This window comes from Neoarius graeffei, chromosome 13 (genome assembly GCF_027579695.1).
Source record: "Neoarius graeffei isolate fNeoGra1 chromosome 13, fNeoGra1.pri, whole genome shotgun sequence".
Lineage (NCBI taxonomy): Eukaryota > Metazoa > Chordata > Actinopteri > Siluriformes > Ariidae > Neoarius > Neoarius graeffei.
The window spans coordinates 37,870,785-37,887,033 of record NC_083581.1 but is presented as its reverse complement, the minus strand read 5'-3'; the positions used below and the strand labels follow the sequence as shown (position 1 = coordinate 37,887,033).

At 41.4% G+C, this 16,249-nt stretch overlaps 1 protein-coding gene across 1 annotated transcript in view; it reads right to left on the bottom strand.

Annotated features, from left to right (window-relative positions):
• The window catches only part of prdm5 (PR domain containing 5), a 151,932-nt gene that overhangs the window by 132,929 nt on the left and 2,754 nt on the right, over positions 1-16,249 (bottom strand). The window lies entirely within an intron of this gene.

The following is a 16,249-nucleotide window of genomic DNA, read 5'->3' as shown; positions in this document are numbered from 1 at the left end:
TTTTCCCAACATTACAGGCTACGTAGTGGAGAGTGTGGTAGTCGAGCCGGCGGGTAGTATTTCTAGTAGGCTAAACAATAATCAAATACGACACGTTCTAAAGGATGCTGGGATTCCAAAGAACGCACGTGAAAAGGACGAACACGTGGGATATTTGGTAAGGAAGATAGAAGATAGATTTTTCTGAGTTTTTTGGGCATGACAGGAAGAAAATGAAGAAAAGAGGAAGGCAAACAACGATTTCCAACTTCTTTCAGAAGAGAACTCATGTAAGTTTTTTTTTTTCTTCTGTAACTGTTGATAGGCTTGGAATGTCAAAAAACTATCACAATCCCATAACTAGACAGCCAGGTTTCTTGCATGAATAAATAGGGATGACCGGGGTTGGTTGTCACAAGTTATGGTTGTCACATTCGTCATATCTCAGCCACCATAGGGCGCTGCTCAATTCCACCAAGATAGAAATGTTTAGAATTAGTACTGGGGTCATTCTACCTGAAAAGTTATTGTGTGTTGCATGCATTTCAAAGGTGAGAACAATTTGAAGGTTTTTCATACCTAAATGTAAATTTTTAGTACCTTGGTTTTTACCTTCTAGCTTTGTAATTAATGGGTTTCTATTGAAAAAACGAATACCATTATAATGTTTGAAGACTTAGCCATATTTCCTGTGTGTTTTTTTCTTTGTTATACTAAATCTTTGGACGCTAGCGGCTTTGAAAGCAAAACTGGTCAGCCGGGGTTGGTTGTCACACTGTGTTCGGGGTTGGTTGTCACATGTAATGCAATTGCAATAGGTGCACTACTGACTGAGACAAACACAGCTACAACAAGCTTTATTTATGTAGTATTCTGCGATCAGAAAGCTTTATAGCTAATTTGTCATGCTTAATATGCAATCGGCTCATCAGGCTCAGCTATGCCCGAATTCCCATGCCGGAATTCGACTTCGCTGCCGCCAGAAAGTTGTACCTCAAGGCCCCCAGGCGGTTGTAAACATATTGTTGCCAGTGGACTGTTGCAGTGAAACCATTTTGTTTACATTAAGACATTAAAGAAAGTTGTTTTACCTAAAATGAATCTGGCTTGAATTTTTCCATGCACACATGCCTCCCCCCAGTCCAGCCTTACTATTGATACAAGAATGTTGTAACAAAGGCAAAAACACTTGGCTGTATTGCTCAAAATTTGCTGTCAAAATGAAGGAAATAGCATTTGAGAGCATTAGAAATTTCAAAATTTTCCGGGGGAGTACCCCCGGAACCCCCTAAAACACTCGTGCCAGCGGCGCTCAACGCGCCGCTACACCTCGCCACATACAGTGACACCTGCAAAAAAGTTAGACTCCCTAAAAAAAAATCCTGCCTAAAAGCCTGACTCCGGGTCAGAGCAGAGCCGGGAGCAACGGTGATTCAGGGGTAACTCCACTTTCCCCAATACTCAAATCCTCCAGGACCTGAGACTCACTACCGGTTGCAGTTTAAACTTATACCCAGGACTGCAGCAGACACAGTACACTGTCAGAAATAGGGGTACAGTAGGATTCCATTTCTGTCCCCCAAGGTACAATCTACACTAATGTAACCCCTAGGGCTCATTATTGTACCTCAGGGTAACTATGTGTATCTTTTTAGGGTCAAAAAGGTACATATATATATATATATATATATATATATATATATATATATATATATATATTCCCAAGTAGTATATAAAAAGGACAAATAAGTACCCTAGAGCAGGGGTGTCAAACCTGATCCATAAAGGGCCTTGTGGCTGCAGGTTTTCATTCCAGCCATGCAGCAGCACACCTGACTTGGCTCATTCAATCAACTGAACTGTCTTCACACAGTCAAATACTTGCAGCTACACCCACCCTTGATTAAAGGGTGGGTGTGTCAGTTGATTGAATAAGCCAAATCAGGGTGCTGCTGCATGGCTGGAATGAAAACCTGCAGCCACACGGCCCTTTATGGATCAGGTTTGACACCCCTGCCCTAGAGGGTACTGCTCCAGTGACAAGCCATTGTACCCCAAAGGTACAGTATGTACTTTATTTTCTGAAAGTGTAACATCATTCCTCCCACCCAAAGTGCAACTCCAGTTACAGCATATTCTCTTGGACTATGGATGGGCAATGGCATAATTAGTGGCATCATCAGGCTTCAAACTCATGATCACATGACAAGAGACCAAATTTTCTGTTACCCTGTCACCTTATTTTTTGGTGATTTTTTTTTTTTTTTTTGCCAAGTGAATATAAAAGTTAATGTTTTGATTTACACCTATTCGCAACTTCATCTCATCTCATTGTCTCTAGCCGCTTTATCCTGTCCTACAGGGTCACAGGCAAGCTGGAGCCTATCCCAGCTGACTACGGGCGAAAGGCGGGGTACACCCTGGACAAGTCGCCAGGTCATCACAGGGCTGACACATAGACACAGACAACAATTCACACTCACATTCACACCTACGGTCAATTTAGAGTCACCAGTTAACCTAACCTGCATGTCTTTGGACTGTGGGGGAAACCGGAGCACCCGGAGGAAACCCACGCGGACACGGGGAGAACATGCAAACTCCACACAGAAAGGCCCTCGCCGGCCACGGGGCTCGAACCCGGACCTTCTTGCTGTGAGGCAACAGCACTAACCACTACACCACCGTGCTGCCCTATTCGCGACTTATCAAACCAAAAAACATGAATAATCACATTTTAAATAAACATCATGGTATTTATTGTTGCCAAATCTGTCAGCCCTGACTTAATGCTTAACTGATAAAGACATCATTAAAGTACCATAGCACTGTTGAATTCCCAAATTTTAATTGGTCACAAGATCTGAATTAATTAAGCTGAATCACAGGGGCTGCATCCAATTACTCAATATGCATTAACGTCAGTTAAGTACCAACTACCCGACTGTTACTCGAGTACATTCTATGAGTATGCAAGCAAGTACTAAGGACACAATTCGAACGTACTTCACCATTTTACCTGTCCTCTGACCTGGATACGTTCACAGATGACGTATACCCATATATGCCTCGAAAATGTAAAACTATTATTTCTGCAAAGGCAGAAATGTTTAAACTGTTCCTGATACTTACATTTGTACCCTGCCAGAAACACCACATGGATGCTGCAACAACCGGCTTCGCTTTGATCCACCATCATTTTTCTATTTCTCCCGTGGGAATTATTCAGAGGCTCCAGATGAATTATGGGATATTATAGTGAAGCATAGTGTGGTATGTCTGCATACTATGGATATAGTAGATCATCCAAGTACCATCTGACTCCTATTAAATGCCGACTGAGTCTTCGGACACCCTACGTACAGTTTTTTTGTGTGTACTAATAGTATGGGACTATGCGTATTTGGATGGAGCAAGGGTTATATTCATGCAATTGTTCTAATATGTTATCCCTTCTGTAGTATCAAATAATTCACAGGAACTTGCATGATGGACATTCCGTATAAGTAGATTAATAGATGATATGGGAAAGTTTTCTGTGTGGAGATTTGTGTGTGTGTGTGGGGGGGGGTTGTCCATTTATGAAAGAAGTCTCCAGTATCAGCGCTTTGTAATAGTCAGAGGTAAAGCCGTTCCTTTTATGCTTTGCGGTTTCTCCGTAACATTACATGTTATTTTTTCTCTTATTAAGATGTTGTCACTGATTATTTTCCTTTAACTTATCTCATCTCATCTCATTATCTCTAGCCGCTTTATCCTGTTCTACAGGGTCGCAGGCAAGCTGGAGCCTATCCCAGCTGACTACGGGCGAAAGGCGGGGTACACCCTGGACAAGTCGCCAGGTCATCACAGGGCTGACACATAGACACAGACAACCATTCACACTCACATTCACACCTACGCTCAATTTAGAGTCACCAGTTAACCTAACCTGCATGTCTTTGGACTAGGGATGTTAACCGATGACTGTTTGACCGATGGTTGACCGAATCAACGTCAACCGGTTAATTTTTTTTTGGTTGTCGGTGAAAAAAAAATCAATCGTTTTGAAGCTGCCGATTTTCGAGCGGAGAACCTGGAATTCTGTGTTTGTAAACGCTTGGGGCATGCCATGGGTGTAAGGACGACAGCTGACAAATCAGAAACACCCATTCAGTCATGTTCCGTCCTCCCGCCCCAGTTAAAGACAGCTAACAAATCAGAAACACCCATTCAGTCATGTCCCGCCCCAGGTGAACACAGCTGCCACTCGGCGAAAGAAAAAAGTGTAGACACAGGCTTTTTAGCTTACAAATTACTATTCTGTTTTTTTTTTTAATTATTATTAGAAGGCACATTGAGTTTAGTCCTGCCTTGGCCAGTGCATTCTGAAAGTATGTTTCGGTCTGTAGCCAACAATGCATGTTATTGCAGATCATCTCTCTCCACACAAACTAAAGGCGCAGATGCCGACTTTTTCACGGCTTTTTCATGGACTGTAACGGCATTTGCTTATGTAGTAATTTTAATACAGAATTTACTCTGATGAAATTATTCAGACACTCCAACGCCCCCCCCCCCCCCAAAAAGAATCGGATCTGCACGAGCCGTGAAAAAGGCGCGCCGTTTGCATCCCTGTTTAAACTCATACTGTAGGTTAACCGACTTTAACCGGCTAATGAGGCTCGGTGGTCGGTCAAGATTTTTTTTAGTTTTCGCCATCCCTGCTTTGGACTGTGGGGGAAACCGGAGCACCCGGAGGAAACCCACGCGGACAACATGCAAACTCCGCACAGAAAGGCCCTCGCCGGCCACGGGGCTCAAACCCGGACCTTCTTGCTGTGAGGCGACAGCGCTAACCACTACACCACCGTGCCGCCCTTTAACTTATGCTGTTAAAGGAAAATAATCAACTCTTAAGCTTTATCCTTACTTGTTCACTTAACTGAAATAGCTGCCGCTGTTTTACGTGCATTCCCACTGCAGTCACATGTAGTAACCCAAGCATAGCCACACTGGGATACACGTAGATATTGAAGTCTTATGCGACATCAATCTGCAGCTGCCTTTTTGACACTAACGAGCTCTTCTCCTGCCTCTGTTTTTAGTTACAAATTATTATTTTTGCCTAACTATGCCAGTTTTATTGGACTGAAATGACAGCTAATGATGCCTCGCACTCTCAAACTATGTAATGCTGCTCTCTCTTAATTGCACAGCTGCAGTGAAACCCTTCAGCACATAAAAGCACAGTACGGTTTGCAGATTACACGCCATGGCTGGGTATCAGAGCAAACATGCATGCAGCACTGTAATTTAAGATTTAAACGTACTGTACGCCGCGCATCCGAGAATGTCGTTCAGATAGACAGATGTATAAATCACCTCGGTAATGCGGCCAGGCCCCGGCTGATGCAGGCTCTAATTAAAATGTTACAGAGCTGAAAATAAAACCTGAATCTTGCCAGGCAAATATTGGGAGAGGGAGAGTGGGGAAGGGAAAAGTGGAGGGGGGTTTTTGCTATTTGCCCATGGTGCTACTTGGCAGGCAGAACCGTTATTACGGGGACGACGTAGGCAGAGCGGTATGAGCTGAGAACATGGTCTACATGCCTGCTCTGATTACCCCTTGCCCAGAGTTGCCCAGTCAAGCATTTCTGCACCAAAGCACAGCGTCAGCATACTTCACGATGCCAAATCACTTTTTAGTACTCAGGATTTAGTTATCCAATCTTTTCAAAGCATGTGCATTTATGTTTTAACAAAAATGTAATTAAAGCGAGACAGCATTTCTATTTCATAAAATCGGTGAAATTTAGTTCTCTCAGAAATTTGGTCATTGTGATATATGTTTATTTCTGTAATATCTCAAAAAATATCAGGCCATTCTGTGGCTGGGAAGCTATTTAATTTGAGGGGATTCCGGAGCAAATAATGTGCATGAAATCGCTCGCTTCACGCAGTCAAGCAGACAGAGGAAGTCCCTGTGCGCATGAGCAGGTTTACCTTCTTCTTTTGGGTTTTACAGCAACTGGCATCCACAGTGTTGCATTCCTGCCATCCACAGGTTTACCTTTGACCGTGCACTGACAGTTCCATCATTCTGTCGCTAAACAAACAGCTGATCACACCGAGGTGCTCGTTGACCGCCGATATTTATTAGTTTGGTCCTGCGTTTTCTTTCCTTCACAACATAACGTCTTTTCTTCTCGCTTTCCGTTACTGTCGTCGGTCTTTCATTCGCACACTCACGTCCTCGATTTTAATCTCCTGTTTCAAACAATGCCTTGCGTGAACAGGGAAAGCCCACCACGCGATGTACAGTGGTGCTTGAAAGTTTGTGAACCCTTTAGAATTTTCTACATTTCTGCATAAATATGACCTAAAACATCATCAGATTTTCACACAAGCCCTAAAAGTAGATAAAGAGAACCCAGTTAAACAAATGAGACAAAAATATTATACTTGGTCATTTATTTATTGAGGAAAATTATCCAATATTACATATCTGTGAGTGGCAAAAGTATGTGAACCTTTGCTTTCAGTATCTGGTGTGACCCCCTTGTGCAGCAATAACTGCAACTAAACGTTTGCGGTAACTGTTGATCAGTCCTGCACACCGGCTTGGAGGAATTTTAGCCTGTTCCTCCATACAGAACAGCTTCAACTCTGGGATGTTGGTGGGTTTCCTCACATGAACTGCTCACTTCAGGTCCTTCCACAACATTTCCATTGGATTAAGGTCAGGACTTTGACTTGGCCATTCCAAAACACTAACTTTATTCTCCTTTAATCATTCTTTGGTAGAACAACTTGTGTGCTTAGGGTCGTTGTTTTGCTGCATGACCCACCTTCTCTTGAGATTCAGTTCATGGACAGATGTCCTGACATTTCCCTTTAGAATTCGCTGGTATAATTCAGAATTCATTGTTCCATCAATGATGGCAAGCCGTCCTGGCCCAGATGCAGCAAAACAGGCCCAAATCATGATACTACCACCACCATGTTTCACAGATGGGATAAGCTTCTTATGCTGGAATGCAGTGTTTTCCTTTCTCCAAACATAACGCTTCTCATTTAAACCAAAAAGTTCTATTTTGGACTCATCCGTCCACAAAACATTTTTCCAATAGCCTTCTGGCTTGTCCACATGATCTTTAGCAAACTGCAGACAAGCAGCAATGTTCTTTTTGGAGAGCAGTGGCTTTCTCCTTACAACACCACCATTGTTGTTCAGTGTTCTCCTGATGGTGGACTCATGAACATTAACATTAGCCAATGTGAGAGAGGCCTTCAGTTCCTCTAGTTCCTCTAGGTCCTTTGTGACCTCGCTGACTATTACACGCCTTGCTCTTGGAGTGATCTTTGTTGGTTGACCACTCCTGGGGAGGGTAACAATGGTCTTGAATTTCCTCCATTTGTACACAATCTGTCTGACTGTGGATTGGTGGAGTCCAAACTCTTCAGAGATGGTTTTGTAACCTTTTCCAGCCTGATGATCATCAGCAACGCTTTTTCTGAGGTCCTCAGAAATCTCCTTTGTTCGTGCCATGATACACTTCCACAAACATGTGCTGTGAAGATCAGACTTTGATAGATCCCTGTTCTTTAAATAAAACAGGGTGCCCACTCACACCTGATTGTCATCCCATTGATTGAAAACACCTGACTCTAATTTCACCTTCAAATTAACTGCTAATCCTAGAGGTTCACATACTTTTGTCACTCACAGATATGGAATATTGGATCATTTTCCTCAATAAATAAATGACCAAGTATAATGTTTTTGTCTCATTTGTTTAACTGGGTTCTCTTTATCTACTTTTAGGGCTTGTGTGAAAATCTGATGATGTTTTAGGTCATATTTATGCAGAAATATAGAAAATTCTAAAGGGTTCACAAACTTTCAAGCACCACTGTATGACGTAGTATCTTGTATTGTGTCATGGTGAAGCAGAAAAAAATAGCTGAGAATTTAGGGCCATGTGGCCCTAATTTCATTAATTGTTCTATTTAAAAAAAACCTAATAAAACTGGAAGTCTGTGATTCGAATTCAGTAGCTTTCGGTCCACTAAACAAAAATAATTGGGTGTCAGGGAAAATTATTTTTATGACCTACACTTGAAAAATCTGAAAGGCCGTCTACTTTTAAAAAGAATTAACTAATTGGCACATTCAGTCTAGATATGCTAGAATGAATTTCACTACTCAAAGACTATCTGAATTTTCATTCGTTATATTTTCAAAGAGAAAAATCTGAATCTAAATGCATCACATAATGTAGCAGAAAAAGTTGTTTTTTAATTAATGCTTAATTCTCATATTTTCAATGACAATTTATGAAATATAGTTTATAATATTAATTTTACACTTTATTAAATATAAAAAATAAAAGGTATGTGTAATAAATAGAGAATATAATACAAATGCACAAAGATATGAAGTTTATCTTCGAGTGGTGAACATATTCACGAGTGAGCGAAGCAAACTTCATATAAACTTCATGTCTTCAGAGCACCGTGTAATGTTCTTGATAATACATCAGCACATCCACAAACAAAAATGCGCAAGTTAATCAAAAGAATTTTAATTTTGAACCGGTTCGCTATTTTGACAACGCACGTCGAGTCAGCAGGAAAACACTGGGAGTGACGTCATCGAAGTGAAATGTCAGGAATTATTTTTTAGATAGATAGATAGATAGATAGATAGATAGATAGATAGATAGATAGATAGATAGATAGATAGGACACTTTTTTAATGGAATAAAAACATGTATTCTATTCCCTTCTAGCAGATTTCATTCATTTTGTTTAATCGCATGCAATATTGTTAGCATATCGCTTATCCTATGTGCAGGGGTGATAGCGTTCCGGCGCCGCGCCGGATTTCCGGCGTACCGTGGCTGGGGAAAAAAAAAAAAATCTAGTTCGCCCATTGTCCTGTGTCATTCTGAGATGCGCAGATAGACAGTAAAGGGAATTCCGAATTCCCTTTACTGTCTATCTGCGCATCTCAGAATGACACAGGACAATGGGCGAACTAGATTTTTTTTTTTTTCCCCAGCCACGGTACGCCGGAAATCCGGCGCGGCGCCGGAACGCTATCACCCCTGTATGTGTATTATGTCACTCTACCCAATGGAGAATGAGCGTTGAATATGGTTTACAATATTGCACGGTTGTCACGACAACATGACGTCACACGTCAGAGACGTAAAACCTCCACACTAGTGAGCGACTGTGACAATTTGTAAACAAACATGGCCGCCAGGTTTGCTTCAGTAAATACAGAAGATTTTGAGAGAATTTTGAAATTGAAAGACACGTTGAACACCCGAAAGGAATGTGTATGTATAATAATAATAATAATAATAGTAATAATAATAGTGGCTGGCTTTTTTCATAGTATATCAGATTATATATCATGATGTATATCAGAGTATATCATGATATTGAACGCATTGTTCAATATCATGCTCGCTGAATGGAATATATCTGATATACCACTCAAAGCCAGCCAATATTATTACCTCCGCCAAGGAGGTTATGTTTTCGGTAGCGTTGGTTTGTTTGTTGGTTTGTCTGTTAGCAACATTGAGGAAAAAGTTATGAACAGATTGCTCTGAAATTTCTTCCAGAGGTGTGACTGGGCACAAGTAACAATCCATTACATTTTGGCAGTGATCCGGATCACCGTCTGGATCCCGGAATTTTTTAAAAGATTCTTGTCGGAGGTCTGCGCTCTCCGAGCGCTTTTCTAGATTAAATATGTCACTCAGATCCGTGATGTACACTGTCTTGCAAAAGTATTCATCCCCCTTGGTGTTTGTCCTCTTTTGTCGCATTACAAGCAGGAATTAAAATGGATTTTTGGGGGGTTAGCCCCATTTGATTTACAAAACATGGCTACCACTTTAAAGGTGAAAATTGTTGTTTTATTGTGACACAAACAATAATTAAGAGGAAAAAACAGAAATCTGGAGTGTGCATCGGTATTCACACACCCCAAAGTCAACACTTTGTAGAGCCACCTTTTGCTCCAATTACAATCTCTTGGGGTATGTCTCTATTAGCTTACCACATCTAGCCACTGGGATTTTTGCACATTCCTCAAGGCAAAACTGCTCCAACTCCTTCAAGTTAGATGGGTTGCGTTGGTGTACAGCAATCTTCAAGTTATGCCACAGATTCTTAGTTGGATTGAGGTCTGGGCTTTGACTAGGCCATTCCAAGACATTTAGATGTTTCCCTTTAAACCACTCCAGTGTAGCTTTAGCAGTATGTTTAGGGTCATTGTCCTGCTGGAACGTGAACCTTCATCCCAGTCTCAAACCTCTGGCCGACTCAACCAGGTTTTCCTCCAGAATTGCCCTGTATTTAGTGCCATCCATCTTTCCTTCAGTCCTGACCAGCTTTCCTGAACCCTGCAGATGAAAAACATCCCCACAGCATGATGCTGCCACCACTATGCTTCACTGTAGGAATGGTGTTCTCAGGGTGATGGGAAGTATTGGGTTTGCGCCACACATGGTGTTTCCCATGATGGCCAAAAAGTTCAATTTTAGTCTCATTTGACCAGAGAATCTTCTTCCATGTGCTTGAGGAGTCTGCCACATGCTGTTGGGCAAGCTCCAAATGTGCTTTCTTTATTTTTCTTGAAGCAATGACTTTTTTTTCTGGCCACTCTTCCATAAAGCCCCAATCTGTGGAGTGTATGGCTTAAAGTGGTCCTATGGACAGATACTCTCATCTCCGCTGTGGATCTCTGCAGCGCCTTCAGTGTTATCTTTGGTGTCTTTGTTGCATCTCTGATTAATGCCCTCCTTGCCTGGTCTGTGAGTTTTGGTGGGCGGCCTTCTCTTGTCAGGTTTGTAGTGGTGCCATATTCTTTCCATTTTGCTATAATGGATTTAATGGTGAGCCCTGCGATGACCTGGCGACTTGTCCAGGGTGTACCCCACCTCTCGCCCATAGTCAGCTAGGATAGGCTCCAGCTTGCCTGCAACCCTACACAGGATAAGCGGCTACAGATAATGGATGGATGGATGGATGGATGGATTTAATGGTGCTCCCTGGGATATTCAAAGTTTGGGATATTTTTTATAACCCAACCCTGATCTATACTTCTCCACAACTTTGTCTCTGACCTGTTCGGAGGCTCCTTGGTTTTCATGTTGCTTGCTGAGTAGTGTTGCAGAGTCAGGGTCCTTCCAGAACAGGTTGATTTATACAGACATCATGTGACAGATCATGTGACACTTTGCACACAGGTGGATCTTAATCGACTAATTATGTGACTTATGAAGTGAATTGGTTGGACCAGCTCTTATTTAGGGGTTTCATACGAAAGGGGGTGAATACCTATACACACTCCAGATTTCTCTTTTTTCATCTGAATTATTGTTTGTGTCACAATAAAACAACAATGTGCACCTTTAAAGTGGTAGGCATGTTGTGTAAATTAAATGGTGCTAACCCTCCAAAAATCCATTTTAATTCCAGCTTGTAATGCGGCAAAACAGGACAAACACCAAAGGGGATGAATACTTTTGCAAGACAGTGTATTTCGTCTGAAAAATGCAAGTTTTTCAAAACGAGAAGATAAACTTCATTTCTTCAAGCCCATGTATAATTTTCTTTTTATTATAGAGACACATCCACAAACAAAAATACCAAAATTCATCAAAACAATTCATCGATTTCCTCATGAGTGACATAGAGATTTAGGTCACGGTTTTGGTTCTCCATGTCCTGGATGGAGCTCGTCTAAAAAATACGAGTGGTATATTTCCCAATAAAACACTCCTGTCCGTATAATATAAAATCAGATTACGTGTTATTAATGAGTTCCAAACATCACTTGCTTTTTTTTCCCTGTGCCTGAATTTAAATGGTGCTTTACTGGTTTATTTGTTGACAGGAAGGTATTATGTTACACCCTATGTGGCGAGCATATTATAATTACATACAACCCCGATTCCAAAAAAGTTGGGACAAAGTACAAATTGTAAATAAAAACAGAATGCAATAATTTACAAATCTCAAAAACTGATATTGCATTCACAGTAGAACATAGACAACATATCAAATGTCGAAAGTGAGACATTTTGAAATTTCATGCCAAATATTGGCTCATTTGAAATTTCATGACAACAACACATCTCAAAAAAGTTGGGACAGGGGCAATAAGAGGCTGGAAAAGTTAAAGGTACAAAAAAGGAACAGCTGGAGGACCAAAATGCAACTCATTAGGTCAGTTGGCAATAGGTCATTAACATGACTGGGTATAAAAAGAGCATCTTGGAGTGGCAGCGGCTCTCAGAAGTAAAGATGGGAAGAGGATCACCAATCCCCCTAATTCTGTGCCGACAAATAGTGGAGCAATATCAGAAAGGAGTTCGACAGTGTAAAATTGCAAAGAGTTTGAACATATCATCATCTCCAGTGCATAATATCATCAAAAGATTCAGAGAATCTGGAAGAATCTCTGTGCGTAAGGGTCAAGGCCGGAAAACCATACTGGGTGCCCGTGATCTTCGGGCCCTTAGACGGCACTGCATCACATACAAGCATGCTTCTGTATTGGAAATCACAAAATGGGCTCAGGAATATTTCCAGAGAACATTATCTGTGAACACAATTCACCGTGCCATCCGCCGTTGCCAGCTAAAACTCTATAGTTCAAAGAAGAAGCCGTATCTAAACATGATCCAGAAGCGCAGACGTCTTCTCTGGGCCAAGGCTCATTTAAAATGGACTGTGGCAAAGTGGAAAACTGTTCTGTGGTCAGACGAATCAAAATTTGAAGTTCTTTATGGAAATCAGGGACGCCGTGTCATTCGGACTAAAGAGGAGAAGGACAACCCAAGTTGTTATCAGCGCTCAGTTCAGAAGCCTGCATCTCTGATGGTATGGGGTTGCATTAGTGCGTGTGGCATGGGCAGCTTACACATCTGGAAAGACACCATCAATGCTGAAAGGTATATCCAGGTTCTAGAGCAACATATGCTCCCATCCAGACGACGTCTCTTTCAGGGAAGACCTTGCATTTTCCAACATGACAATGCCAAACCACATACTGCATCAATTACAGCATCATGGCTGCGTAGAAGAAGGGTCCGGGTACTGAACTGGCCAGCCTGCAGTCCAGATCTTTCACCCATAGAGAACATTTGGCGCATCATAAAACGGAAGATACGACAAAAAAAGACCTAAGACAGTTGAGCAACTAGAATCCTACATTAGGCAAGAATGGGTTAACATTCCTATCCCTAAACTTGAGCAACTTGTCTCCTCAGTCCCCAGACGTTTACAGACTGTTGTAAAGAGAAAAGGGGATGTCTCACAGTGGGAAACATGGCCTTGTCCCAACTTTTTTGAGGTGTTGTTGTCATGAAATTTAAAATCACCTAATTTTTCTCTTTAAATGATACATTTTCTCAGTTTAAACATTTGATATGTCATCTATGTTCTCATCTCATCTCATTATCTCTAGCCGCTTTATCCTTCTACAGGGTCGCAGGCAAGCTGGAGCCTATCCCAGCTGACTACGGGCGAAAGGCGGGGTACACCCTGGACAAGTCGCCAGGTCATCACAGGGCTGATACATGGACACAGACAACCATTCACACTCACATTCACACCTACGGTCAATTTAGAGTCACCAGTTAACCTAACCTGCATGTCTTTGGACTGTGGGGGAAACCGGAGCACCCGGAGGAAACCCACGCGGACACGGGGAGAACATGCAAACTCCACACAGAAAGGCCCTCGCCGGCCACGGGGCTCGAACCCAGGACCTTCTTGCTGTGAGGCGACAGCGCTAACCACTACACCACCATGCCGCCCCTCATCTATGTTCTATTCTGAATAAAATATGGAATTTTGAAACTTCCACATCATTGCATTCCGTTTTTATTTACAATTTGTACTTTGTCCCAACTTTTTTGGAATCGGGGTTGTATGTTACAAAAGGTAGATTTAGCTAAATATCATGAGAAAAAGCATTTCCATTTATAAATTGATAAAAATGAATCTCTTGCAGTTATTTGTGGCAATCTTTCATTTTCCTACAGTGATCCTGTTACTCATCAGCTGGCACAACAGCCCCAGGACTAAAATTTGCCTAATCTGTATGTCACTTCGCATCAAATCCTCTGCCGCATGAATAAATGTAAATGATAGTGTATCTATGTGCAGAGCTGCCAACATTTCTAACAAGTAATTCCTAGCAAGAGGAAAGCAAAAACAAGCACCAGAAAGAAAATAGCAAGTAAAAAATACCACTGTATATAACAGCTACTTAATATTAAGTAACATGCATTGGTGTGCATTGGCACTAGGATACCAGAAGACCAAAGAAAATAGTTGCAGGAGCGAGCGATTGAATATGAAGGTTGCAGTACAAAGAAAAGATCGGGCTGCTGATTTATGTGGAAAAAAGAAAAGTTGACAAAGGGGTGTAACAACTGGACAATTTGAATCAATGTACTGATTTTAAAAGCAACAACTGAAATGAATGAATTGATTATGGTGTGCAAAAATAATTCAATTTTTAAAATTGATGGAAATAATTTAACAAGCTGGTGAGGTGATTTGCCTGCAACACTGATACTTTTAAGATCGTACTTTTCTACATCATTTGCAAATGAACCACAGACCTCAGTGGTGCTTGAAAGTTTGTGAACCCTTTAGAATTTTCTATATTTCTGCATAAATATGACCTAAAACATCATCAGATTTTCACACAAGTCCTAAAAGTAGATAAAGAGAACCCAGTTAAACAAATGAGACAAAAATATTATACTTGCTCATTTATTTATTGAGGAAAATGATCCAATATTACATATTTGTGAGTGGCAAAAGTATGTGAACCTCTCGGATTAGCAGTTAATTTGAAGGTGAAATTAGAGTCAGGTGTTTTCAATCAATGGGATGACAATCAGGTGTGAGTGGGCACCCTGTTTTATTTAAAGAACAGGGATCTATCAAAGTCTGAGCTTCACAACACATGCTTGTGGAAGTGTATCATGGCACGAACAAAGGAGATTTCTGAGGACCTCAGAAAAAGCGTTGTTGATGCTCATCAGGCTGGGAAAGGTTACAAAACCATCTCTAAAGAGTTTGGACTCCACCAATCCACAGTCAGACAGATTGTGTACAAACGGAGGAAATTCAAGACCATTGTTACCCTCCCCAGGAGTGGTCAACCAACAAAGATCACTCCAAGAGCAAGGCGTGTAATAGTCAGTGAGGTCACAAAGGGCCCCAGGGTAACTTCTAAGGAACTGAAGGCCTCTCTCACATTGGCTAAAGTTAATGTTCATGAGTCCACCATCAGGAGAACACTGAACAACAATGGCGTGCATGGCAGGGTTGCAAGGAGGAAGCCACTGCTCTCCAAAAAGAACATTGCTGCCTGTTTGCAGTTTGCTAAAGATCATGTGGACAAGCCAGAAGGCTATTGGAAAAATGTTTTGTGGACGGATGAGACCAAAATAGAACTTTTTGGTTTAAATGAGAAGCGTTATGTTTGGAGAAAGGAAAACACTGCATTCCAGCATAAGAACCTTATCCCATCTGTGAAACATGGTGGTGGTAGTATCATGGTTTGGGCCTGTTTTGCTGCATCTGGGCCAGGACGGCTTGCCATCATTGATGGAACAATGAATTCTGAATTATACCAGCGAATTCTAAAGGAAAATGTCAGGACATCTGTCCATGAACTGAATCTCAAGAGAAGGTGGGTCATGCAGCAAGACAACGACCCTAAGCACACAAGTCGTTCTACCAAAGAATGATTAAAGGAGAATAAAGTTAATGTTTTGGAATGGCCAAGTCAAAGTCCTGACCTTAATCCAATCAAAATGTTGTGGAAGGACCTGAAGTGAGCAGTTCATGTGAGGAAACCCACCAACATCCCAGAGTTGAATGTGTTCTGTAGGGAGGAACGGGCTAAAATTCCTCCAAGCCGGTGTGCAGGACTGATCAACAGTTACCAGATACTGAAAGCAAAGGTTGACATACTTTTGCCACTCACAGATATGTAATATTGGATCATTTTCCTCAATAAATAAATGACCAAATATAATATTTTTGTCTCATTTGTTTAACTGGGTTCTCTTTATCTACTTTTAAGACTTGTGTGAAAATCTGATGTTGTTTAAGGTCCTATTTATGCAGAAATATAGAAAATTCTAAAGGGTTCACAAACTTTCAAGCACCACTGTAGCGTCTCATTTCTTAAATGAGACGCTACATCTGTCCACACTGCTGAAATAACTGGAAT